A 27,462-nucleotide genomic window follows, 5' to 3' on the forward strand; every position below is an offset into this window, starting at 1 on the left:
TAGAATGGTGGCACAGGGCAGCGCAGCCAGTTCCCTTGCTGTGCAGCCATGCGTCATAGGGAAAGGGCAAGGATGCACCGTATTTATCCAATACGGTGCATTCCTTTCCGATACCCGTGAGCAGGTGTCATTTCAGCAGCCTAGCTCCAACGCAGGCTCCCTTGCACCATGGCGCAAGGGAGCCTGCACCAGGCAGGGTTGTTTTTGTGCAAGAAGGTGCACCTTCCTGCACAAAAACAATCCATAGAGGCCTTCTCCTCTTTCCAGGCGTGCTGCAGAATATATATATTTCTCCTAGTCACAACTCACTTGGGGAGGTGTAAGTATTTGACGCATTCCCAGATGTACAAGTCCTTGTAAATCTGGGAATGCATCAAAAACCATGGGAGTTTTGTGGGAACACCCAAGCAATGTCAATGAAACTTGCGCAGAGTAAGGCAATGCAGCAATTTGTTCTGCGTTGCATTACTCCATATTTGTGAAGCCATTCAAATCCAGGCAAAGTGGCTTTGCGTGGCTCCATGAATATCTCTTAGAGCTATGTGTCATGCATGTACCACTTTGGGAAGCTCTTGTGTAAGTGAGTTTCTCCTGTGGGCGTCCACGTATAAGCTCGGTGGGTTCACGTGCCAGGAGAATGTCAAAGCAGTTTGAGGATTTAGTGCTTTCCTGAGCATTCACACGTGTCGTTTTAGTTTCTTGTTTTAGTTTTATTTCGGATCAAAAGGGAAAAGATGGTGTAATATAATGCGATGTTTGGCTGTGTGTGTGGGGGGCTCTGTGTGGGTGCGTGTGTGGGGGGGGGCTCTGTGTGTGTTTGGGGGGGCTCCCTGTGGGTGTTTGTGTGTGTCATTTGCGAGATAAAGCTAGTGGCATTGTAAATGACAATGCCATTTATTTATGTTAAAAAAAAAACATAAATAAAAATAATGTCAAGAGCAATGCCAATAGCTCTAACTTTAACAAAGGCAAAACCATTGCATTGTAAATGCTTGTTCCCAGTTGCCTCCCTCATCTAGCCCCCGAGCAGCATGCTGCAGCTGCGCAGCATAGTAGTAGAAGTCCAGCCTGGGTGCATTAATCCTCCCTCCTTATATCTCCATGTCAAGACATTTATACCCATTCTGCTGCGACGGCCCGCCCAGAGCAGGGAGACCAGCACTGAATTTAGCGGTCTAAAAACACGCATGCGAATGTTACACATCGAGTTCTGGAGCGGGTGGAGACACTTCGATAACACCACTATCTTAGCGACTGTCGGCCTGCCCATAAGAAAGAGCTGCATTGAATTCCAAAATGCCACCGATCCCTCGAGTACCTCCACCACCCTGTACTTGTTGAGGTGCAGGGACAGCGGGTCGTCATGTGTCACCTGCACTCCCAAATATCTAAAGTGACAAGTTTCCCATCTCAGCCCAAGGTCCGAAAGCTGCTCCGTCAGGCAAGCGGCCAAGGCAGCCAGAGAGAAGAGCAAAAATGTTGCACTTGTTTAACCGTAGGCCCGAACACCCACCAAAGTCTTCTAGGAGCTGAAGTAGCCTAGGCATCGCCTCGCAGCGGAAGGAGATCTAAAAACCAGGCATCATCTGCATATAACGAGACCACCTGTAAGCTCTCTCCCACCCCTATTCCCCAACACCAGAGGTCCATATGAGCCCCGAGAGCTTGCAGCTCAATGGCCAGTGCAAAAAGCAATGGGGACAGCAGGCAGCGCTGGTGTGTTCCCCTCTCCAGCGTCCACATCTCCGACAGGCATAGGCCTACCTGCACCCGGGCATACAGGTCTGTGTAGAGGCGTTTTATCCATTTGCAGAACCCGGGGGCCAAACCCCGCTGATCTCAACACTTCCAGCAGGTACCCCCAGTCGATGATATCAAAAGCTTTCTCAAGATCCACAACCACTAAGGCTAGTTCCTCTTTTGAATCCCGAACCTCATGCATAACGTACGGTAAACGTCGCATATTCATGCCTGTGTTGCGGCCTGCGATGAACCCACATTGATCCTCATATATCAAGAGGGTCATGTTGTGGGACAGATGCCTGACCAATGCTTTACACAAGATTTTTACGTCTGCGTTTATCATGGTTAGTGGGCGATTCACTGGTAGGTCCTGTTTGTCACCCGCTTGTTTAAAAAACATATAGATCTCCCCCTCCCGCCTGGACGGGAGTACGATTCCCCGCTTAAATGCCTCCTCATATACCTGTAACAGCGGTGGGGCTAGTTTCTCTGGGTAGGTCTGATAGAATTCCTGAGGGAACACGCCCTCCCCCTCCCCAGGAGCCTTGGTATGAGGGAGCTCCCGCAATCCCTCTAGGATTTTTATCTAGCGTCAATCGGCCATCCAATTCCTTCATCCCCTCTGGAGGAAGGCGGGTCCGTGCCAGACCCTGGCGGAAGGGGATATAGCGGTCTGCACAAACGGTGGGATCCACTGTGTAAACCCTCTGTAGGTGCTGTTTAAAGACTTAGGTTCTGCCCATCCTGGTGGTAAGATAACAACGAGGGTTTTGGCTTTAAGCACAGTAAGGCTGCGCCAAGAATAGAATAAACAAAACTGGTTGCCAGTACTGTGCAACAAATTGAACCTCTCACACATAAATGAGCTAGCAATCGCTCATCCTAAAAGACCACTCTTTCCGTCACATATCTTGTAAAAATATATCAATTTATTAATTTTTACAGTTCAAAGGACATGACTTATTTTATCTTTTTGTATTTTTCATTTTGTTTTTTATCGATCTACATTGAGCTAAGTGAACATTTAAGGAATGTAGTACAGTGGAGGAGGGTAACTTAGATACTTGTCTCTGGGGGAACGATCTCACAAGGACATAAGACGTCGTGATGGACAACATAAATTGACATAAAACGTTAGACACACATGAGTTGATGGTATGGGGGAAATTGGAAATGGGATTGGTTGGGGGGATAAGAGCTGTTGGTGGGTTTTTTTGAGCGAGAGAACTTGTTATTCAGTTCTTCGGAGAAAGGCTATTTGCTAGTCCTAATTCTGATTACAGTTGAAGCCTAATACATTCAATGAAGATTCAACATTTCTATAACCTTATCATATTCTAGACCATCAGTATTTCATAAATTTACAATCATATTCCAAAATGGGAAAACGAAGATTGGTCTAGTCACTCAAAAAGTACAATAATTGGACACCACAAATAACAAAAATCGGTCGACGCGTTTCGAATCCTTTTAGAATCGAAGGATTCTCATCAGGACCACACACAATGAATCTGTAAGACACAAATATAATAGCATACTGTCAGTCTTTGCCATGAGACACTCTCAACTTTTATTCGGTCCAACACACACTCTCTGGTTTACCTGTGTCACTTGCGGGAGGTTGGGGCTTGGTTGACTGTGAATCAAAACAGGGGAGAGCCTATGTTACATCAGAGATGAACTTCCGAGCTGTTGTGATTGTCAATCTAATGGAGTATTTTTAATTATTGTACTCACATTAAGGTGTTTGAAATTGGACCCATATGTAATACTAGGTCTCCGTTGTCACCATGTCCATTGTTAGTTGTTTCGTGAATTGATTCTGTGAAAAATGAAATAGGCAGTTATCTATTTGCTTACTGTAGATGTTTGTCGCAACTATATTCCACTTGGCTGAATCTAATATTGAAACATGTTTGCGAAAAGGTAACGTGCAAGCCTCTTAATCAGGCAATCAATTCCTGCTTCTAAGTCTAGTGTTAAACAAATCTTGCCTCACGATAGGGTGGCGTGTCAGCCTCTAACTCAGGCGTTCATTCCCCAATGGCTCCACATTTGGGGAACCGGTGGCTCGCTCGAGTGTGATCCCTTAAATACTAAAGCCGCGTATTTGGTTCGCGGGGGTTTACTTTCTACCTGGAAGGCCAATTAAACGGGTGGCGTCGGAATTATCTTTCACGAGTCTGCACTGTCTCCTCCGGTCTGCGTCGTCTCCGATTGTGAGAACGCTGCGAGCAGTTCCGGGGTCATAGGTCTATATTGGAGACTCTTTCCGCATTTGCGTGTGAGTGCGCTGGGATTTGTAGTTCAAAGGACTACAATCTCGTGATGTATACCGATTCTCAATTAAATTCAGTTAATATGGTACGGTATCTACCGATTGGACAAAATGTGGCTCACATTTGGGTTCAAAGCGGTTTAATGCTGCAATTCGTCATTTATTCTCCGCGACTCCCATGTAGCGGGTTGGCCCGGTTTTTTAGTCTAGTGACAATATAGGTGGCAGATAAACATTCATAGACTGTATAATTCCGACATCTCGTTCAAACCACTAATGGTGGTGTTGAATTTCAGTATAAGCATTGCTTCGCGCTGTCTCAACCTGGCCTCTACATCTCCGCCTCTCGGGTCTTGTTCTATTTTCGATATAATCGTCCATTCGAGGTCATTTTCTCCATGTCCGCAATCAATCCAGTGTGATACCAATGGGGCTGTCAGTACTTTTTTCTTTATCCTGGATTTGTGTTGCGACATTCTTTGTCTGACTTCTTGGTTAGTTTTGCCTATGTATAGTTTGTCACAGGGACAAAGTATACCATAGACATCTATGGACATGCTTATACTGAAATTCAACACCACCATTAGTGGTTTGAACGAGATGTCGGAATTATACAGTCTATGAATGTTTATCTGCCACCTATATTGTCACTAGACAAAAAAACCGGGCCAACCCGCTACATGGGAGTCGCAGAGAATAAATGACGAATTGCAGCATTAAACCGCTTTGAACCCAAATGTGAGCCACATTTTGTCCAATCGGTAGATACCGTACCATATTAACTGAATTTAATTGAGAATCTGTATACATCACGAGATTGTAGTCCTTTGAACTACAAATCCCAGCGCACTCACACGCAAATGCGGAAAGAGTCTCCAATATAGACCTACGACCCCGGAACTGCTCGCAGCGTTCTCACAATCGGAGACGACGCAGACCGGAGGAGACAGTGCAGACTCGTGAAAGGTAATTCCGACGCCACCCGTTTAATTGGCCTTCCAGGTAGAAAGTAAACCCCCGCGAACCAAATACGCGGCTTTAGTATTTAAGGGATCACACTCGAGCGAGACACCGGTTACCCAAATTTGAAACAATGGGGAATGAACGCCTGAGTTAGAGGCTGACACGCCACCCTATCGTGAGGCAAGATTTGTTTAACACTAGACTTAGAAGCAGGAATTGATTGCCTGATTAAGAGGCTTGCACGTTACCTTTTCGCAAACATGTTTCAATATTAGATTCAGCCAAGTGGAATATAGTTGCGACAAACATCTACAGTAAGCAAATAGATAACTGCCTATTTCATTTTTCACAGAATCAATTCACGAAACAACTAACAATGGACATGGTGACAACGGAGACCTAGTATTACATATGGGTCCAATTTCAAACACCTTAATGTGAGTACAATAATTAAAAATACTCCATTAGATTGACAATCACAACAGCTCGGAAGTTCATCTCTGATGTAACATAGGCTCTCCCCTGTTTTGATTCACAGTCAACCAAGCCCCAACCTCCCGCAAGTGACACAGGTAAACCAGAGAGTGTGTGTTGGACCGAATAAAAGTTGAGAGTGTCTCATGGCAAAGACTGACAGTATGCTATTATATTTGTGTCTTACAGATTCATTGTGTGTGGTCCTGATGAGAATCCTTCGATTCTAAAAGGATTCGAAACGCGTCGACCGATTTTTGTTATTTGTGGTGTCCAATTATTGTACTTTTTGAGTGACTAGACCAATCTTCGTTTTCCCATTTTGGAATATGATTGTAAATTTATGAAATACTGATGGTCTAGAATATGATAAGGTTATAGAAATGTTGAATCTTCATTGAATGTATTAGGCTTCAACTGTAATCAGAATTAGGACTAGCAAATAGCCTTTCTCCGAAGAACTGAATAACAAGTTCTCTCGCTCAAAAAACCCCAAAAACCCACCAACAGCTCTTATCCCCCCAACCAATCCCATTTCCAATTTCCCCCATACCATCAACTCATGTGTGTCTAACGTTTTATGTCAATTTATGTTGTCCATCACAACGTCTTATGTCCTTGTGAGATCGTTCCCCCAGAGACAAGTATCTAAGTTACCCTCCTCCACTGTACTACATTCCTTAAATGTTCACTTAGCTCAATGTAGATCGATAAAAAACAAAATGAAAAATACAAAAAGATAAAATAAGTCATGTCCTTTGAACTGTAAAAATTAATAAATTGATATATTTTTACAAGATATGTGACGGAAAGAGTGGTCTTTTAGGATGAGCGATTGCTAGCTCATTTATGTGAGAAAGGTTCAATTTGTTGCACAGTACTGGCAACCAGTTTTGTTTATTCCATCCTGGTGGTAAGCCATGTCCCCAGTAGGGTCGCTCAGACAGAGGTCAGTAATGGTGGAGCCTGCTCCGTCCTTAGTATCCAGGCCAGTAAGCGACTGGATTTCTCCCCTTCGGCGTGAAGCCGTTGGCGATATCGACTGAGCGTATATTGCCCAGCCTGTCCCATGTGTCACTAATCTATCTCAAATCTCATGCTCGTGGCCATCAGCATTGGCGAGCGATGGGTCACCTGACTGAGCCTCTACTAGGTAATCTTCCCCTTCTCTTAGTTCCTGTTGTATCAGGCACTTGATCCCGCAAGTTAACCCCATAGCCTCCCTCGTATCACTATTTTCAATGCCTTCTATTCTGGGACTCTTGTAGGGGGTCACACTCCAATTGTGCGTCGTGTAGTCTGTTATTGCCCGGGAAAGCATTGCCCTCCCTATCTGATCTTCCAATATGTCAGGCGGCATCCATCATCTCCGGGGGCCCGGAATGGGGGGATTCCACCAAGCTACGTAGCTAACTAGGGCTTGATCTGACAGGATTCTGGCTAAGTGGGTCGCCTCCAACTTTAGGAAGGCCAGTGCACCAGACACTAGTGCCCTAGCTAGTCTACTATGCGTATTGTGTGTAACACGTGTACACCTTCTGGGATGGGTGCCTATCCCGCCAGGCATTGCACAATCCAAATTCTCCTGGACCCGGTGGATAGGGCAGGTCAAGGGGCATCCGCACAACGCGTTAACCTCTTTTACACACAGGAGCATTGCCTAGTGCGTGAATCCACCGGGCACTGTTGAAGCCTAGGGACCATCTGAATTGGGTAGTTCCAGGTTGTAATAAGGCATTTGAGTCTAACTTGGACTGCCTTTATGCGCGACGCAACACGCCGCCCACTCTAGATGTAGATAACAATTTTCTAGGTCCTGAAGAAATCGCTACTTTAATTAACAGGTTAGCGAGAAACATGTTGACCAAGACACTCTAACAAGGACAACACGAGTCATTAACCTCGGGCGATTGCCTTGTACTGTGCTTTTAACTAGGATAGGAGACCCCCAGAATAAAGTTTGTCCTTCTAGGTACTCCCAATCCTATTTTAATCACTTCATCACATCTATACAATTCTGGCCCCACACAAGCACTTCACCAAACAGCAGTTGGTTAGAAGATCTCCGGTAAAGTGCCCCTTTTTGGGTATTGCACCGCCGACCCAACGAGGAGCAGCCTAAATGATGAAGCATGACACCTGAAAGGGTGTATGAGGGCATTAAGATCCAACATATGGATTCCCAACTATACCCTTCTTGGATATAGTGGGACCAAGTCACCTGTGGCTCCAGCAGCTTTTTGACACTGATGAACAGCACAACCACCTTTTTGTTTGTTAATGCCAATTAAGGCCTCTATTGTGCTGGACCTCCCACTCTTGTCTGGGTGGAAAACAGGCCCTGAGTCCCCTACTTTTGTTGTATAACAATCCAAATTTCCCCATGACAGCGCACAGTTTTTTAGTCATTTGAAGTTTTGTGCCACTCCTGGGCGGGTGCCTGTCCAAGTCAGGATCTAGGATGCAGTTAAAGTCCCCAAGCCACAGAATGGGCACATCTAGATCCGCGGCTACCAGGTCTAGTATATTCTGATAAAAGGCAGGTTTATCAGTGTTCGGTGCATAAGTAATCAATCTTGTGCCCATCAAGGACGCCTCGTAGCAATACATGCTGGCCGTTCACTTCAGCCTCCACGTATGGCGGGGTGAACGGGATCCCTGGGACCACCCACACCAGAGTCCCTGTAGCGTAAGTTGAATAAGAGGAATGAAATAACTGGCCTCACAATTTTTTGGCCACTCTAGCAGAACCAGAGTCGTCCAAGTGTGTTTCCTGTATGCAGGCAATCATGGTATGGTACCGTTTTAAGAAGGAGAGCATCCTGTGACACTTTGTGCTGATACCTAGCCCCCAGACATTCCAGCTGAGAAACCTAACCTCCGCTGTCATACTGTCTCATTTTGAAATTCGCAGCGCGCGCAGACCCCCTCTGCGATCAATATTGCCTGCCCAGACTACTCATGATTTGCACAACATTGAATAACCTGTAAAACAAAACTCCCCACCCGCGTAAAACATGCGTGTGGAAATGCTAGCCGTTTTGCCCAACCCATGCTTGTGCCAGGATGTGTACTGCTTTCCCATTAGCCCAACCGGGACTTGTAACTAAGCATTTCAGTGCAATGCACAATCCCGCCCTGCCCACTGTGGTAATTTGAATAAGATTATTCGGAAACAACATTGTAAACATATTTCTTAAGAGAACCAACAACACATCGTCTCGATTAAACATCATTCTGCGTTATCGGAGTTCCTCTAATAATACAAGATCCTTCTTAACCATTCTAAGATGGTCACCACTATTACATGTCATAATCTCCCTTAAACATAAATCCTTGTTAACAGAGTTCCTCTGACAATAGGAGGTTCTGCTAATCATTCCAAGATGGCCGCTTCTATTACACACTAATCCTTGTTAACGGGCTATGGGCTGCAGACCGAGCATGGTATCAAACTGCAATAATCTCGCGGTCCCCTGCTTTGACCCAAGGCACACTTTGGCCTACGAATAGGGATAAGAAATACAATACCCTCTTGGGAGTCCAGAGTAACAACGCTTTTTATCTGTAACAATGACATTGTGTGTTGTATGTTCCTGTGTGTGTAGTCTGTCCCTTTTCCTTACTCTGATTTTCACACGGTGTTATCATGAGTGACTTAGGCACTGATGGCACTCACCAATAGAAGAGCTAACACAGAGCTTATACAACACAGCATGGCACTGCATGATATGATAATATGCAGAGGCCAGGAGTGCATCTTATGTGCTGTCCACAAGAAAATATTTACTTTTTGGATATATCAAGTTCTTTCCCTATATCTTTTTTTTATTTTGCAGGTTGATTTGTGGATTTCGACAGGGGTGAGCATGATAGAGATACCTAGGATCTTTTGTATTACTACCAGGTATGTATAATAAGTCTCTAGATACCCAGCCTAATTCAGGGTCTGAGAACATAATTTTCTTTGGTCTTGGAGAAACGCTAGGGATCCAGTACTGAACCATCACAGCGTGAAACATGTCGACCTAAATAGTGAAACCTTGGTAGTTCACTACAACATACTTGAGTAGTGGCACATCTTAACTTTGCACACACTTGCATATTTCAGTTTTTAACTTTACCAGAGGATCTCTGAATAAAATTGAATTTAATTTCCTTTAGGTAATTTTAGATCACACTTTATTCTACATACTACACCCCACACAGCCGCATGCACCGTCACGGCTGACACGAGAAAAGATCTCAGACAAAGAGCCCTCTTGCAGGGCCCCTGGTGCGTTGAAGCACCTGCCCCACAAGGAGCAAAACACCCTATGATGAAGCATGACACCCACATGGCTGTGTGAGGGCAACACTTCCAATTAAGGAAGACCCCCCCCAGAACCATATTTTCCAATCTATCACTTCTTTACGCTCTTTCATGAACCTTTTCTATAACTTCTCCACCTAGGAACTAGTACCCATATTGATTATACATGTCAATTATAGTGAGGAGCATGGGTACTGGACCTTTATCTGGCTCCTAGTCACCCTATTTGTGATTTATTATTCTGGATTAGGTGCATAAATACTACCCATCAGCAAAGAAACACAATATATCAGGCTATAATGGCCCACAGCATCTGCAACGAGTTGCCCACTCCAACCCACAGTAGGACTCGCTTAGCACAGGCCAAAAAAGATGTGACATAGATATTTCCTCTCCTACGTTTGATAGGCGTTTAGCAGGAACTCTGTTTGCCCTCTCAGCTAAGAAAATAGATGACCAGTCTGGTAGGGCAACTTCTTTTCATAGCCAGTCAAAGTCAAAAGTCAAAAATTTTATTTGCATAATTGGTTAAAATTATTACAAAATTCGCATAATAAAATAACAATACAGAATTGATTAAAAAATACTAGAGTTATAAACTCTCTGCGGCTGTTAAAATTAGGGTCAAAACATGAAAGTTCATCGAGTTAAAAAGTTCCTGATAGCCCACCAACCTTGTGATCCCCCTTTTCAATTTGGCCAAGGCGATTTATTACTTCTGCCAAAAATTTAACTCCGCGGCATGCCAAAATTATGGAGGAACCTCCAAGCCAGCTTGTAACGGCATGTCTACAAGAGCGTATGTTTAGCGCGTTAAAAATAGGTTTCAATAACAGTCGTCTTTGTCCTATCAGCGCAGGACAAACACAAAGAAAGTGGGCAAGGGTTTCAGTTTTATACCCACAGAGGCGACATTGCTCCTTCTGGTCGGAGGGTTTCCAGGACGGCAATAAGTCTTTTGAAAAGTGCATCCCCAACCGATAATCGATGAAAGCCTTTTTTAAATAGCCGCTGAAGTGAGATGATAGGTAAGCGAGTGGTTTTGAGTTTGTATAAGAGTTCATGATGGTCCAGCCATGCCGACGTTTTGCCAGTGTCTCTTTATCCTCCAGAAAGGATTTCCTTTTTGCTGCCGCATTGGCTAATTTGCTTAGGCTTGCTTTGTCTGTCCCTAATTTCCAGACTGATTCCAACTCCAGCTTTTCCACACATAGTTTCAGGTACTTTCCCCAAGTGTTCGGGTGTGCGGTGTTTGCCCGTTTTTTGATTTCCTCCCAGCTCAGCCAGTCCAATGTGTCTGGGTCTGCAGATCGAAGTTTATAACAGAGTTTCACGAAGCCGCTCATGCTCCGGAACTTCTGGTTTTGCAGTCCAAATTCAAGCCTGACTTGTGAAGCTGAGGTGGATTTTGGCAGATTGAAGACCATTTTATAAATTTTCGTCTGTAATTCATTTAAAAGATCGGCCTCCTTACCACACCACGTCGCTAGGCCATAAGATAGGGTAGGCATGATCTGCGCTGCCATTACTTTTAGTAGATGGTTATAGTTAGGGCAATCCATTTTTACTTTTAAAGAACGATACGCAAAGATTAAAGATTGTGCTTTTGCTTGTAGGGCTGTTTTGTGGTCCTTGTGGATAACACCTTTTGATATTATTATTCCCAGATACTTGTAAATCCTTTCTTCTTTCACCGTTGCCCCTTGAGTCATCCATTTGTACCGTAGCTTGTGCGCATCTACTAGACGGACCACTTTAGATTTTTCTTTATTTAATTCTAGGCCTTCCCGTTCTAAGTACGATGTTAATTTATTTATAGCTCTTTGTAAGCCGATTGGTGTTTTGCTCAGTAATGCGATATCATCAGCATATTGTAGGTAGTATATTGGGTTGTTAGCTAGAGATGGTGGATGGCTATCTGCCGATTCCAGTGCGCTTGAGAGGTCGGACAGAAGAAGGTTGAAGAGGGTGGGGGCTAATACACAGCCCTGTTTTAGGCCTTGATGTGTCGGGATGCTCCTGGTTGTGTTACCCCCGTTTCCCAGTTTCACTCTTGCCCAAGTATGGTGATGTAGGGCTTTGATGGCTATTAAGAGTTGATGTGGCAACCCCCAGCTTTTTAATTTCATCCACAAGCGCTCTCTATTCACCCGGTCAAAAGCAGACTTGATGTCTATAAAACAGGCATACAAGCGGCATCCCTTTGCAACCGCTTGATCCATTAGGAAAGACAGGCAAGTTAAATTTGTTATTGTTCCCATACCTTGCCTAAAACCTGTTTGAAATTTGGGCATTATCTTTGTTTCTTCTATCCAAGCTTGTAGTTGTCGTAGAATGCAGGAAGCATAGAGCTTAGCCTCTACATCTATTAACGATATCAGTCTGAAATTTCTGGGGTTACGATGGTCACCATGCTTAAATATGGGATGGATGATACTGCCTTTCCAGGATGCGGGTAACTCTGCTTGTTTATATATTTGGTTGAACAGAGGCGTTAGAATCTCTGACCACAGGTCCGGGTCATGATTAAAGATCTCGTTTGGCAGCCCATTTGGACCTGCGGCTCCTTCTGACTTTAATCTTGATATTATCGACCTTAGTTCATCTTTGGTGGTTAAGTCGTCAAGCTCTGTTGGCCCCTTCTGAACTTTTTCCGGCTCAAAAGCTCTTTTTTCTATGTACTCGACTCCTTTTGATTCCTCCGCAATTTCCTGTGATGCCCCGGAACCATTAACGGGGCCAGAATCTGTGTTACAGTATGGAGTTTGCAACAAAGATTCTGCCAGTCTTCCACTTAATGAGTCATAGCAGTATCTTCAAGGGCTTCAGGCATTCTAACAATGCTCTACCTATTGCTTTAACACCCCTCAGCATCTTCCAGTAGCTTCCTTGTTCGAGGCTACAGCTCCTGGAATGTTTTATTAATGTGCCCTTTATGCACTAGTTTGCGCTGTTCATTTCGCAGAAATCCCAGATCCACCAACATCGAGTCTACTGTCGTTTCCAAAGCATTTCTGGTGTCAGTGATTGCACATAATATTTGGTCTGACTTGTCCAGGGCAGATGGAACGGGTAGAAAATCTTCTTTAAGACTTAAGTCAGGAGAGTAACCCTAAGGTGTTCTTCTGTATCTATCTGTTTCTAATGGAAGAGAGCTTCTTACAAGTTTTATATCCCAGGGTGCTTGACGACGGTAGCATAATACTTGGTTTCTGTAGTGTACAGTCGGTTGTCTTAGACTTATTGGGGATTAGATAGTGCCAAACCACCTTACCCCTACATCTGATACTGTATTCTGTGTGAGATGGGCAGGCACAAGCAGTCGGCATGTTGTTTTTAAAGGAAGCACTCTCCCAGATTAGATTTATGTTGCACAGTTCATGCAGGTGGTTGTGTCTTTTAAGAAGGCACCCAACACTATTCCCATCGCAATTACACACACTCGCTTTACTGGTAGTGCAGCATTCTTCTCCACAGCACACCATCCTTTTGAAATCCAGGCTTTGCAGACTTCAGGCCCAGAATAGCAAAGGAGTAGGTCTTCGTTCATATGCATAGGAGGATCACATGTGAGAGGTGGGGGCAAGGCACACAGCAGGATCTCAATAGCATAGGGGGCCCTATCTTGCTCATCTCCATGTCCCACTTTCAGGAGTAGCAGCCTATAGATCCTTAGGTACAATCCTCTGGCCTCCTGTCTTCGCCTGGTGTGCTGGTCACACAGCCCCTTCTTCTATGTTGCCACCTCACCCGTCGGTCTCTTTGAGCTGAGTGACCACACAGGCAGCTGTGCTCATTCACAGCATCTGCAAACCCCAAGTCCTGCAGGGGGCTGGGGATTTCCAAAGATAAGCCAGCGGGTGGGGAGGGTGCCGGGAAGCTCCTCAACAGTTGGGGTAGAAGGCCAACTCCAGCAGCTTCCCACTGCTCCTTACCTCTTGTGAGGGCCTCAATCAGTAGAACATCAGGAGTGGCCCGAGGCTTGGGCAGCCACCTGTACTGCCAACCATTAAGGAGATGCTCCGTCATGCCCTCAGCGGCATCAGCTGCCCATTTGAAGCCAGATAGGGTTCTCACCTCCACAGTCCCCAGGTGCCAGACAGAGACCTGCAGATTTTCTGTAGTGCAGCTGACTCTACTGGAGCGCAGGCCGGAGGGCTAAGCCCAACCACACGCCAGATCCTCCAGCGGACCGCAATGAAAAGCTGAAGCCTTAAGGGACGACCACAGGCTGCAGAAGGACATTTAAGGCACCCAGCTGTAAAACTGACTCACAGCCAGTCAATACTGCCCGTAGTGCTGTTTCGCTGGTCCCAAGCCGTGGATGGAGCTTCAGCAGATCCATCTTTTGCACCTTGGTGGAGCCCTCGTGTAGCGCCTCTGCTTCATGCTTCTGCTTTGGAAGGATATCATGGAGCTTCTGAGCTCTGCATATCTCTGACCCAGCACATCATGAAGGTCGGTATTATATTGACCCCAAGCCTGGTAGGCAGTGCCCCAATGGGATTGGGAGAAAAGAGCACCGTCAGAATATAGAGGTCTACTGGGATCCCACACCTGTCAGACATGGTGTGTGGGACATCAAACCCAGCAAGCATGGCTACTCAAGGCGAGAGAAGCACAGCACCAGAACGCCCTAACCCCATGAAAACGTGGATCTCAATCCATGGGGTTTGGGAGCAAAGCACTAGCATGTCCTCAGCCTCAACATAAAGTGAAAGTCAAATGGAACCCCAAACCCGGCAAGCTTTAGAGAAGGGACAAGTGCCTGGGGACCCCACTGCACACAGGGTTCCCTGGTATGGTCCTTTGCAATGAGTGGGCAGTGGCAGCTCCTGGCTCTCCCTACAGCCTCTTCATGATTGCCTCCTCCCGTTGATGGCACTAACAGAGAAAGCGCATGCAGGGCCATCCTAGAAACAATTTCAGCCACAAACAACACACCCTGCCTGACAGAACCTGTTCCTCTGATGGTCCCGTCAAAATTTGCTTGTGCGGAGGGCATGTAGAAATGCTCAGATTGTGTAAATAAAAGGTTATTTCCAGGCTAAACTGAAAATGCCAATTTCGTTTTCAGAACGGTACAATCGGGCATTTTCACTGTAAACCAAAAAAATGGCAGCCAAATATGGCGAAGACAGCACTAGGCTAGTTTCGTTCCGATCCCATGCCCTGAATCCAAACAAAATCCTTCTGGAAATAAAGTAGTATCACATATCACCTTAGCCGATATTTTAAAGCATTGTACCTTCAAATCCAATCTACCAGATTTTTTCTGGGTAATTTTCAAAAGCCTTCTAAGTTGTGCCCCTTGCCAATGCTACTCAGCAGGGCTGAAACCAGCCTGATGTGTCCTCTGGTGTGGGCAGGTATGTTGTGAGGAGCCGTGCACTGGGTGTGATAATGGCTAGTAGAATCTAGGGGATCCCACACTATCTGGCTGAATAGGTGCAAAAAAAACACTGCTCAGTAGTTACCAATATAATCATGATCCTACTGAAGGTTGATTGAAAAGTTTAGGTACACAGAACTGGCCTTTGCTCGGAGAGTATCAAGGGAGAAAACAAAGTTGGCACCCCCTTCTATCCGTCCTCTTTAACTATCTATCTGTTGAAAAACAAATGGGAGGGGTAGGATGAAGGGGTGGAGTGCGAAAGAAAGGAAACCAAGAGAAGAGAAGCAGTCAAGATGAAGACACAGGCACCTGCAGCTTCATGAATAAGTGTTTAAATGCAATTTTCTTTGGAGCCATGTCGGACCAAGACTGCTCTGCTGGAAGTTTCTGCCCTCCTTTAAAATGTCTATGCCGTGGGCGTTGGCCCAGCTCGTGCACGCTAAAGACTGGCCCTGTAGGTACAACTTGTGCCTGCATTATGACAGCGTGATGGGTGCAAGGAGTGCAAAGTGTGAAATGCTTTGAAATTGGGGACAGCCCTCAAACTGAGGACAGAAGGCGAAACTCTCCCAACGCCCCCTAGGAATGAAAGGGGAAAGAAATCTCCCCCATTCCAATAAGCATAAGTGCCTTGCATTCCTAGCAGTCACTATGCGACAGGAGTATAATTAAAGCCTGAAAATACATTATGCAATTAACTTGCAGCTCATGGAAGTCCCGCTTCAAACACTTTAATGGATTGCAGTTAAGAAATCATGGGCCAGATATACGATCATTGATGTTTGCGACTCGCAAATTGCATTAAATTGCGAGTCGCAAACATCAATGTACAACAGTATCAGAGACATTGTTAGTGATTCCTAATGGGGTCGCAAAATGCATGCCTCATGCATATTAATGAGGCACTCGCAATTTGCGACCCCATTAGGAATAGCTGGCCCTCCCGAGTATGGTGGCCTGCTGAGCTCAGCAGACTTCCATGTCTGGAACTGCTTTTAAATAAAGCAGTTCTTTTTTAATGCAGCCCGTTTACCTTAAAGGATAACGGGATGAAACGGGCTGCCTTTAAAAAAAGAAAAATGAAACATTTTCGTTTGACTTTTAAAGGGCAGGTAGTGGTCCCTGGGACCACTGCCTGCCCCTAAAAAAAGATTTCCCACTGCATTCACAAAGGGGTAGAGGTCCCCTGGGGACCCCTACCCTTTTCCGAGTGCTTTACCACCCTCCTGAGAAGGGTGCTAAACTGTGACTGTTTTGCAACCGCAACTGTGGTCGCAAAACAGTCTTACATAGGGCTCAGACTCGCTATTAGGAAGGGACGCCCTTGGAACGCCGCTTCCTAATAGCGAATCGCTAAACCTATTTAGCGAGTCACAAATCATTTGCGAGTCGCTAAATAGGGTTAGTACATGGCCCATTTGTTTTTTGCATGCGCCAACGGGTCGCAAACCCGTTGGCGCATGCAAAAAATTGTCGTACATCTGGCCCAATGTGAATAGTTGAGCATCTTGTAGAACACAAAGGGAAAAAAAGAGGCTGAAAAGGGCCCACGCCTTCCTCTCAAAATACTATAACACACAAAAATGGTATGGTGTCCTTATAGTCAAAGCTTCTAGGGGAATTACCAAAGGTGATACAGAATCTTCTGTTTGTTATTATTTTAAAGCTAGATGCTACTGTGACTCCTACTCGGGATGGCAATTCCAAGAATTGGACGAGGTGTACTCACTCATGTAATGTTACATGCTTCATCATAGGTCTCCTCATCCCACCGTGGGCAGCCCACTGTGGACAACCAATGGAAATCATATGAGATGGCAAAAGGGATATGTGTGGGCGTAAACTGAAAACATTTGGAAGTATAATGGCCCCCTTTGGTGAAGGAGTTGGGGCTGGTTGTCTTTCTAATTCCCTGCCTGGCATGCTGTCGGACTAAACTCTGATTTCCCTTTACTGCCAACGCATTGAACTGAACTTTCCTGAACTGACTCAAACCTGCACCTTTCCGGCTGGTAAAGTGTGCAGGAAGTAACCTTTCGGCTGAAGGGTTTATTGACTCCTTTATGTGGTTCTCTGTGCTTCAACTCTGCATATTTGGTTTGTATGATCTAAATACTGAATCTCGATTTTTTTTTTCTCTCCATTTATCGCTCTCATTTTTTCCCCCTCGGCAACCAGCAAATGTTTTCCTTAGTTGAATCTGTGTGACATTGTGTTTTTATTTTACTAACTGACTGTTATTAAAGTCTGATTATGAAATGCGATTTCATGTTTCCTGACCATTCAAAATTAGGCTTTAGATAAAATAACTTACATGAGCTAACTTTATCGTAATTGAGTCATTCTTGGAGTTAACTTTCTTGTCCTACATTTTATAGATGTCAATTGTGAACTAGTGATGGACATTAGCATGTATTTGCCATTTCTTATTCCAGGTGCTTGTAAGGAATTGCCTCACGCTCCAAATCCCTGTTAGTGCACATAAAAGATCCATTGGAGGACAAATGTTTGAAGTAAGTTATGTTATGGGCCCAGTGAGGGTAAATGATCAAATTGGAGAATTTGTAGTGGGATAACATTTTACCCAGTCTTCCGTTGCATCACCACATATCTTAGAAGCAGACACTGAATCTATTCAGCTCTCTTGCTCATTATTATTTTATCATGATAATTAATATACCAGATCCACTAGAAATAGGTATAAGTAGAAAACCAAAGTATGCGGCAGAGTTTATTAAACCATGCAGCAAGTAAATTATTTTTTGCATGTATTAGGAGGTAATTTAGACTTCAAAAATTGGCCCTAAATACATAGCTGGAATGTATTTATAGCTTTCTAAAGTCAGATTGCCCTTTTGAAGCAGCTGCTGCTATTAAAAGCGACTTTGATGGGAAAATGAATGTGTATTTAAAAGCGAACTAAAATCAGTTAATAGCACACAAGGAATCTTTCTATCAGTGTTTGAACTGCACTTAAGTATTTAAAGCTTTCCTTTTCTCCTGAAGTAAAATGTCCTTTCCTATGCCATCAAATGGGAATGTTTACGAGATCACTTCTTCAAATAGCTAAATACAGCACTCAAGTAGCTTCAGAAGACCAGATACATTTCTTGAAGTGTCTGGAGCGGGGGCTTCAATCCTGTACATGGATTTGAACAACATTTGAGCTAGAAGCATTGTATCTGCTGATATCTTCAAAATAGGTAACTGGTGTAGAATTAGATGGCAAGTGAGGCAAATTTCACAGAAAACACTGTTACACCACTGTCAAATATTTTTAGTGGCTCTGAATTGACGAACGTGAATTGTGTAAGTCATTGAGTGAAAAGCTCTTCATCATACCCGCAATCCAAAATAGAAAACAGCATGGCCATTAATCAGCCCTGCCAAAGGTCACTCATCACAGGTTAAACTCAAATATATTGGTTAGTGTTACCACATCTCCTCACCAATTTAATTTGCCACACATTTATTGAAAGCTGCGGGCAATCTCTCGGATCAGGCACGGTACCCAATAACAATTATTTGCCAGCTGCTGTGACTGTGCACAATGGACAGCCTTAGCTGCCGCCAGTCTAGATCTTCAAGACAGAGGTCAAGGAGACATCAGGTGGTGTGAATAGTAAGGTTGGCAGCATCAGACTAGTAGCCGTCACACCGCACCCGGTGGTGTGCTACAGCCCCTCGTGCTTTGCAGTGTCAGCATGAATGAGCCACAGAGTGACACTGTGACATAGGCCTGGCGCAGGATACAGGATTCTGACGTGACCCATCTGACCTGTGTACTACAGGCTTCTGGCAGAGAAAACACTTTGATTCAGAGCCCGCCTGTCTTGGAGTCTCAACTCATACCCATACCCATACCCAAGATAAAGGAACATCTGGTAGGGTGTCCAGACAACCCAGATTTCCAAGGACTGTCCTAGCGCCCACACAACTTTTGCTGCAAAAAAACATATGTCTCGGTTTTTTAGAGAGGGTTGGTTAAGCTTGCACATTAATCACAATGTTAAAGAGAGAGACTACAGTATCTCTCTTCAAACCAGGAGCAGCATTTTGGTTACTGCTGATCCGATCAGATGAAAAGGGGTGGAGGACAGGGCTTTACGGATGAACACAATCATCTGCAGAGGATGGATTGGGAAGTGAGTGCCTGTCAACTGTCAGCCTCCAGCTGCAGAGAAGCGGGTTTGCATACTTTGCGGCACTAGAAAAAAATGTATTCATTCATTCAAGGCTAATGATATGGCAGGCTATTTAAGTGATATGTACATGATAATGGTTTAGTTATTGCTTCATTCATCAGGCATTGAGGGGCAATGAACAATCGGAAGAGGGGGAGGATCTGGGAGGAGAAAGGACGAGGAAGGCTCAGCAGGGCCGGACTGGGAACCCAAAGCAGCCCTGGCAATTTTTTAGGGCCGGCCCCCACCCTGTGGGGATGGTGGGCAGTGGAGAGAGCATGCGTGGAGGACTTCTGCTTAACAAAATCCCCAGCACTGCTACTTTTATTACTGGGGAGCGATATTGCAGCACCGCTGCAAAACCGGCCCCGCCCCTTCCAAACAGGACCTCATTCTTCGAGTCTCCTGTGCAAACGCCCGATGCCCCCTATGGCCAGTCCGACGCTGTCTGAGGCTCTGGCACAAGTGCTGCATGGGCTCCCACAGCGGAGTTCAGTTTCCAGTCAAGGCAACATACTCTCCACAAGTTCCTGTCGTTAATATATATTTCATAGTCCACTCATGAATGACAAAGACAGTTGTGGAATCATTTAGGGGTCACAGCTGCGACCCCTGGCCTGCTCTTTGCAATTCCTGTCACGGGCTTTGCGACCCTGACTTCACAGGTGACAAAATCAGTGCCAAGAACATAGAGGCAGGTAGCTCTTGTGCCCAATTTGTATTATACTTATAGTGAATAATTATTCACTAATAGTGTAATAAAAAAAGGAGCACCAGAATCTGGAACAAGACCTGCCTTGGCAGTTTAGGCAAGTAAAACAATCCTTTTAAATGTATTTTGTGTGTATTCTTGTGGGTCGAAGTGTGTTTGTGTGAGAGGGACAGTGTGCATATGTGTGAGCGTGTGTATCCAACTGACCATGTGGAAGTGGAAGTGAACGAGAGTCAATGACAGATAATGAGTGAGAATGATTAAGACTGGATATCATTAGCAACTTTGAGTGAGTTAGAGTGAATGACAATGAGTGAGAGTGCCTCCAAGTGAGATAGAGTGAGTGATTGAGAATTAATAAGAATGAACATGGGGGAATGTTAGAGTGTGCGTGAGCTTGAGTGAGAGTGGAAAGTGAGTGAGTGTAACTCAATGAAAATGAGTGAGAATAAGTTAGAATGAGTGAGAAAATATGGGTAGGAGTGAATATGAGTAAATGCCAGTGAGTGACTGAAGGAATCAGCTCAAGTGAGATTTGGGAAGGAGTGTAGGAGTAGGTGCAATTGAGTGGGTAAGGGTGAGTCATTAAGAATGAGTGAGACATTGTGAATGAGCATGAACGAGTGATGTGTGAGTACAAGAGTGAATGTATGAGTGCAAGTGAGTGAATGTAAGTGAGCATGATAAGAATGCAGTGTTATGCTTGTGAGGCTGCCATTGCCTCTGGTTTACTGAAGGTAATTATTGGCTTATAGAATCTTCCCAGGCAAAATACTGGCACTGGCATGCTGGGGGCAATTCTTCACATGACAGGCACATGTGACAAAATACTGCCATACTGGATGTAGTTTTTGGATAATGGGCATCCATGGAAAAATACTGGTATACTAGAAGTAATTTATAAAGGGTGCCAGTGGAAAAATGCTGGTGCTGGCATACTTGAGGAGACCTTATCATAGTGTGGACCCCCAGCAAAATGTTGACAGCACATTTGAGGTGATTCTTGTCATAAGGAAGAAGAACCGTGACATATGGATGGGGGTTACTGTGACAAAATGGTGACCCGGACATACTAGAAGTAATGTTTAACAAAAGAATCACTCATATTATATGCATTGCATTAATAACAAAAATCTAGCACAGACATATAGAATCTCATTTCTGACATAAGGGATACCCATTACTAGTCCAATAGGGGTATTTTTTGACAAATGTGGATACAAATGCCACATTTTGAAAACAAATGGGATCAACTATTGGGGAGCGTTAGGTTGAATTGGCTTGGCACACCATGACAGGGCTTGAATATTTCATTAGTTCCCTTTCAGAGCCTATGACTTTTTAGCAAATTTATGAGAAAATTGTTATTTAAAATGCCCTATTTCACGCCATTTTTGTAACAATGTTGTTGGCGGGAGAACCGTGCTTAGAAAAGGACGGTCTCATTTGCTTTGCTTGTTTGCTACAATTCAACTCAGGTATTAAGCCCCACCACTTTCTAAGATACGGTCAGCACTCTAAAACAGGTGGTATCTAAAACAGACATATTTCTATGTTGTGCTGGAATTATGGAACTTCAACAATAACAATTATTATTATTGTCTTTATATAGAGCTTACTACCCCTGACGAGGCGTTAACGCTTCAAAAAGATTGTTCAATGGAGGGATAGAGGAGTGAAGAGTCTATAAAGTGTTATTTGGGAGACCATAGTACAAAAAGAGGTATGGGAGGAGTCAAAGGGGGGATAGAGGAGGGGAGAGCCTAGAAAGGGTTATTAGGGAGATCATAGTGGTACAATTATGTTTGGGATGAGTCAGAATGGAGGTAGAGTATATATTGAGAGAAGTAAAGGATGAGATTTAAAGTAGTGCATTGGAAAGAGTTGAAAGCCTTTTTATTTCTACAGTAGGAGTAAAGTAATAAATATATAGACACATAGCTGCATAGAAAGGTATAGAGGTGTATGGCAAATAATAAAGAGATATAAAGGTGTATTATATTAAGTCCCATATGTGCAAGTATAGATAATTAGGAACTCAGACTTTCAAGTGTAGCTGTGCATAAAACTAGTTTATAGTATTATTATTTGTTAATTGTATTATTTTATTATGTGCATGGATAGGTAATGAGAGATAAGTTCCTGGAAAATTCGGGGTCATATGTTGTCACTCCCACTGATATATTAACATAAGAATGGGACCCCCTCTATATTTACTTCAATGGTCAGGGAAAGAGAGGAGAGACAAAAAACACAATAAGAAATATTCCCCCACGACCTCTACAGTTCTGGCGGTAACAACTCCAACACTTTAACTGTTATACTTTAACACATAGTGGCAACATCAATTTTTTTGGTTTATAGTTTTATTATTTTTTTAGTTATATTTTATAGTACAAAATTATCACTTATCAATTTATCATTTCAATTTGTACATTTTCAAAAGCTCATTTCATAAAACACATAGTACTACATTAAAGACAATAAAAAACATAACCATTCCATGCAGAGAAAACAATGTGAAAATAGACCATTCTTACAATTGCATAGACCAAACTCTCATCATACATACTACATTCACTCCTTATTCTGCGTCTGAGGGATCGCAGATTGAAGTGCGAGTTTATACGCAAGGTCGACGCGTTTCGGCGGTATAAAACCACCTTCCTCAGGACCTTTCTTGCAGAATACTCAAATATTCAAAAAGATGCTTTATAACCCCTGCATGGTCGGGTATCTTAGATTTTTGGGTGGACTGGAACCCTGCTTCGTTCACAAATTCAAACCTTCTCAGATGTAACTTTTGGGAATTCCAAATATGTCAGTTAGCTATTCTTCGGGCGATTACTGATACGAGGGTTTTGTGTGGATATGTTATCTTCCTTCAATAAAGTAAGGGTTTATCTTCCTTGGGTTCTTTAAAACCCTCCAGGAAAGGGACTTCTGCTGTCGGATAGTTTGATAGAAATAAATCACATCCGCCTCCCGTAATATTTTGTTTCGAAGTAGTTTATCGTCAGTTTATCATCTTCACAATAGATTTTGTACGTCTCCCGTCAGTATACCTTCGTAACGCCCTGTTAGGCTTGAAGGAAGATAACATATCCACACAAAACCCTCGTATCAGTAATCGCCCGAAGAATAGCTAACTGACATATTTGGAATTCCCAAAAGTTAAATCTGAGAAGGTTTGAATTCGTGAACGAAGCAGGGTTCCAGTCCACCAAAAAATCTAAGATACCCGACCATGCAGGGGTTATAAAGCATCTTTTTGAATATTTGAGTATTCTGCAAGAAAGGTCCTGAGGAAGGTGGTTTTATACCGCCGAAACGCGTCGACCTTGCGTATAAACTCGCACTTCAATCTGCGATCCCTCAGACGCAGAATAAGGAGTGAATGTAGTATGTATGATGAGAGTTTGGTGTATGCAATTGTAAGAATGGTCTATTTTCACATTGTTTTCTCTGCATGGAATGGTTATGTTTTTTATTGTCTTTAATGTAGTACTATGTGTTTTATGAAATGAGCTTTTGAAAATGTACAAATTGAAATGATAAATTGATAAGTGATAATTTTGTACTATAAAATATAACTAAAAAAATAATAAAACTATAAACCAAAAAAATTGATGTTGCCACTATGTGTTAAAGTATAACAGTTAAAGTGTTGGAGTTGTTACCGCCAGAACTGTAAAGGTCGTGGGGGAATATTTCTTATTGTGTCACTCCCACTGATGTCATTAAGGTCAAGGGGTATGACGTCACTTAAGCTAACCCTATTATTTTGGTGAATTGATGCGCAAGTGCAAAAGCCTTTTATTTACATGCTGATTTTCTGTAGTAGTTTGTTCTACAACTGCACAACTTTCAACAGCAACCCACCCCATGCTTACACTTATACTAAGTACAGTAAACCAAATATTTAACATAGAGCCAGCTGCCATCGGACACCTTCATCAGGTCCTGGCTCTTCACCCTACCTCCAAACTTGCGATGATAATAAGCAAACTGCATCTCTCAGAAAACACCAGTATAATGGGTAAACAGCTAGTACTGGTTGAAAACATCACATGATGAGACAACTTCGCAGCTTTGCTGATTAGGAGCTTCTAGGCCTGGTAATAATGTAATGTCGTCTGCAAAGAGAGTGGCAGGAAATTTGTAGCAGCTAATGCCAGCTGTTGAAAAATGACTTTGGCTCGATTGGTATAATTTGCCAGGCTATAGATTCCGTATTGCAGTTACAGCTTTGGAAAATGATTATATGAACAAAGCTGTTGTGTTCTACTCACGATAAGGTGTAACTCACAGTGTCACACATATAGTATTGAAATGTCACTTAGAAGTGCAATAAAAACATAAACATGTCACACATAAGCAAACTGAAAACTTGATTGTTATGATTAATTTGCAGACTGAAAAGGTGCGGTGTCTAAGTAACATGCTATAAAAAACAAAAAATGGAATACTTGTATCGAAACGTGTGATTGTCACGTGGTTTTAAGAAGTTTTTAACGATTTCTTTTACGTGGAGGGGGCCATGAGTACACATGCTTTTGGAATTCTCCTTAACTGGAGGAACACAAAAAGTATTAGCATTTCATTGGACATTAAACATTTACGCCCTGCGGTGCTAACAAAATACCTTCATTCTTTATATTGTGGGAACAGTGGCAACACTGTTCAGATGTGGATGTGGGCCACCATATCTAGTGGTCCCAATACATTATGGAAGTAAGATAATAACAAAAAACTCTGTCCACCATTAGTGTAGCCAGTGTCATAGACCCCAGGACAAGGAAGGACATTCTCCCCCTGGCTTCCGTTTGAATTGTAAATTACAGCAATAATCATGGTTCAGTGGGTTCCTCTGCCACTGGACGGGGGTGCCACTGCACCTGCTGTACCAATGGAAGCTAATCCCCTGCTGCCCAGATTACTAAACAACATATAATAAAATCTTCACTAACATTTTAGGCAACATAACATAATTTTCATTAAATTGTTAAGGCTCGTTTAAGAAACGTTACCTATTTGGCACGGCTACCATTTGCCACATTCGCCCGAAGCGGGATCAACATAGGCCGCAGGGCTGAAGGGTACCACCAGTGGCCCCAAGGCTAATAACGAGGTTTAGTCAAAATGCAGAGTAAAGTGGCCCACCACGGTTGCGGTACACGGTTGAAAGCAGAGCTAGCACACGGAAAGTGACAGCAGGCTCAAAGTCAAAGTGCTAAAGTGCAAGGTGTGTTTGTGTAAGGCTGCCTCGCGGCACCTATCCGGCAGCGCCCTCTCCCGGTCGGAACGCGCTGACACAAACGTGACATAGAAGACGGACTTACGCATGGTAAACGCGGAAGCCCGCGCGAATCTAATGCTCCTGTCCAGCTGTCCAATCCCACGGCTCCGGAAGCACGCGCAGCACCTGGCTCAAGCTTGAACTGGGCGTTGGACTCTCCCTTTGAAAGGAGCGCAGAAGGGCGGGGCTTGGCGATGACGGTTAACAGCACGAGGACGGGAAGAAGGTATGCTGCTGTCTGTGGAGCCTTGCACTTAGTAAACGCCTATCAGCTTATTTTTTATAATTTTTTACAAATCCGCCTGATTTCACAGGCAAGTCCATCCCACTTGTTACTGTCTTGTAGAGAAATTACTTGTTACATAGTGCTGGAAAGGCAAAACATTTACACAGAACCTTGTAATGGGGTGTGGGGCTGGATGTGAACGAATGGAGTCCTGAGTGGCGATATCATAAGGGGGTTACGGTTATAACGAATAACACGGTCTTGATCCGCAGCAGCAGAGTCAGTGATAGTCAAACTGTGTCTGCTAGTGTGTGTGCGACTTACTCTGGCAAACTCTCGCCCCAAATCAACAAATGGAAAACTGTCTATAACAAAAAATACATATTAAGACAGCTCGACTGCTAAGGCCGGAGTTTGTTTTGTGCGAGAAATATCCAGGCTAAATTTGCGACATCGTTCCTCCACTTTTGGGGGATTTAAAGGTAACAATGATTTCTGACTATACTGGAGAGTGGGGATGCTACCGTGCAGTTTTTTACTGAGCTGATCAATATTTTAAGTCTAGTCTAGTAAAATATTGGGAAAAGCAGTGACATATGGTATTTCATCCATCCTGAAACAAACTTGTAATGTTGTATTTATCTTCCCCCTTCCACAGATGACAGGTGCAGGATGTGAGCAAACTGTGTTTATTAGATTTACAGGTCGCGCTATAACAGAGCGCCGAGCGTGTCACAAACACCGGCTCCGGTCGCTTCTCCGTCTCCCTCGCTTCGCGCTCTTTCTCCCTCTCCCCGTGCGCATGCGCTAGTGTTCCGCCCAGGCTCCGGCGCACCGCGTCATCACGTCGGGCGTCGGAGTCTAGAGCGCAACACTACATATCTCTTTCTTTTCCAATAACAGAACAGAACAAGGTCCAACCATCAATAGTCACTTATATCATAGTCTTTGAACCGAGAGGGCAAAGTGACCACCCTTCCTACTCGGGTTCGTATTACCGGTGCGAGCTCTTCTCTGTTGGCGTCACAGGGAAGACTCTTCTCTCTCTTGGATGTGTCCATTTCCTTTTCTCCAGCAGGGGTCACGCTCCCATTGGTTTCTTCTGACCGTGCTTGTTCCTTCTCCTCCCTGCTTCCTATAATGGGTCTTTCCTTCAAGTCCTCGCTCCCTATCACATTCTCTTCATCGTAGTTGGCTGACTCCTGGCCTTCTTCCTCTTCTTCCTTGGCAGCGGGCCACTGCATGATCCTGTTGACTTTTGCCATGCGGTCTTGGGACCACACTCTCCCATCACTGAGTAGGGCAGCTCTTCCGTGTACCTCTCGTACTTGTAGAGGTTTGCTGTACTTACTTTCGCCTTTTCTTTGGAGAGTCGCCAGCTTGACTCTAACCCACTCCCCTTTTTCCTGGGCTGTGTCTTTAGTGTTGTGCCGTTTGTCGTAATGCGCTGCATACACTTTTTGAGCTTTTTCCATGTTGTGCTGGACCACCGCCGGTGACCATTTGCTCGTCACAGTCTTTTCTCTCCATGCCACATTGTCTCTTGTGAAGGGGAGCCTGCCTCTAAGGATTTGGAAGGGGCTGTACCCTACGGTCGTGGGGGTGATCCTGTAAGCCCATAACATGCTCTGCACTTCCACTTACCAGTCTTTCCCTTGCATTATTGCTGCCTGTATGGAGCCCATCAGTACGCGGTTAAACCGTTCCACCTGACCGTTGCAAGCTGGGTGATACACTGCTGTGTGCTTAGAATGTATTCCATTCCTTTCCATATACTTGTTCCATTTGTCCGACGTAAACTGCGGCCCATTGTCACTTAATATTGTTCTCGGTATCCCTTCTCTCAAGAACAGCGAGGTGAGGAATCTCAGCACCG

At 44.1% G+C, this 27,462-nt stretch overlaps 1 protein-coding gene across 3 annotated transcripts in view; it reads right to left on the reverse strand.

The window, feature by feature from the left end:
• CRYBG1 (crystallin beta-gamma domain containing 1) overlaps positions 1-27,462 on the reverse strand; it is a 1,049,447-nt gene that overhangs the window by 355,946 nt on the left and 666,039 nt on the right. Inside the window, exon 1 of one of the 3 annotated variants that reach the window (XM_078648431.1) lies at positions 25,092-25,303. The exons of the other annotated variants lie outside the window; for them this stretch is intronic. The gene's annotated coding sequence lies outside the window, so the exon portion shown is untranslated. Of the gene's footprint in view, positions 1-25,091; positions 25,304-27,462 lie in introns of those variants that run through there. 3 annotated transcript variants of the gene reach the window in all.

The sequence above is a fragment of the Lissotriton helveticus genome, chromosome 6, assembly GCF_964261635.1.
Source record: "Lissotriton helveticus chromosome 6, aLisHel1.1, whole genome shotgun sequence".
NCBI classification, from domain to species: domain Eukaryota; kingdom Metazoa; phylum Chordata; class Amphibia; order Caudata; family Salamandridae; genus Lissotriton; species Lissotriton helveticus.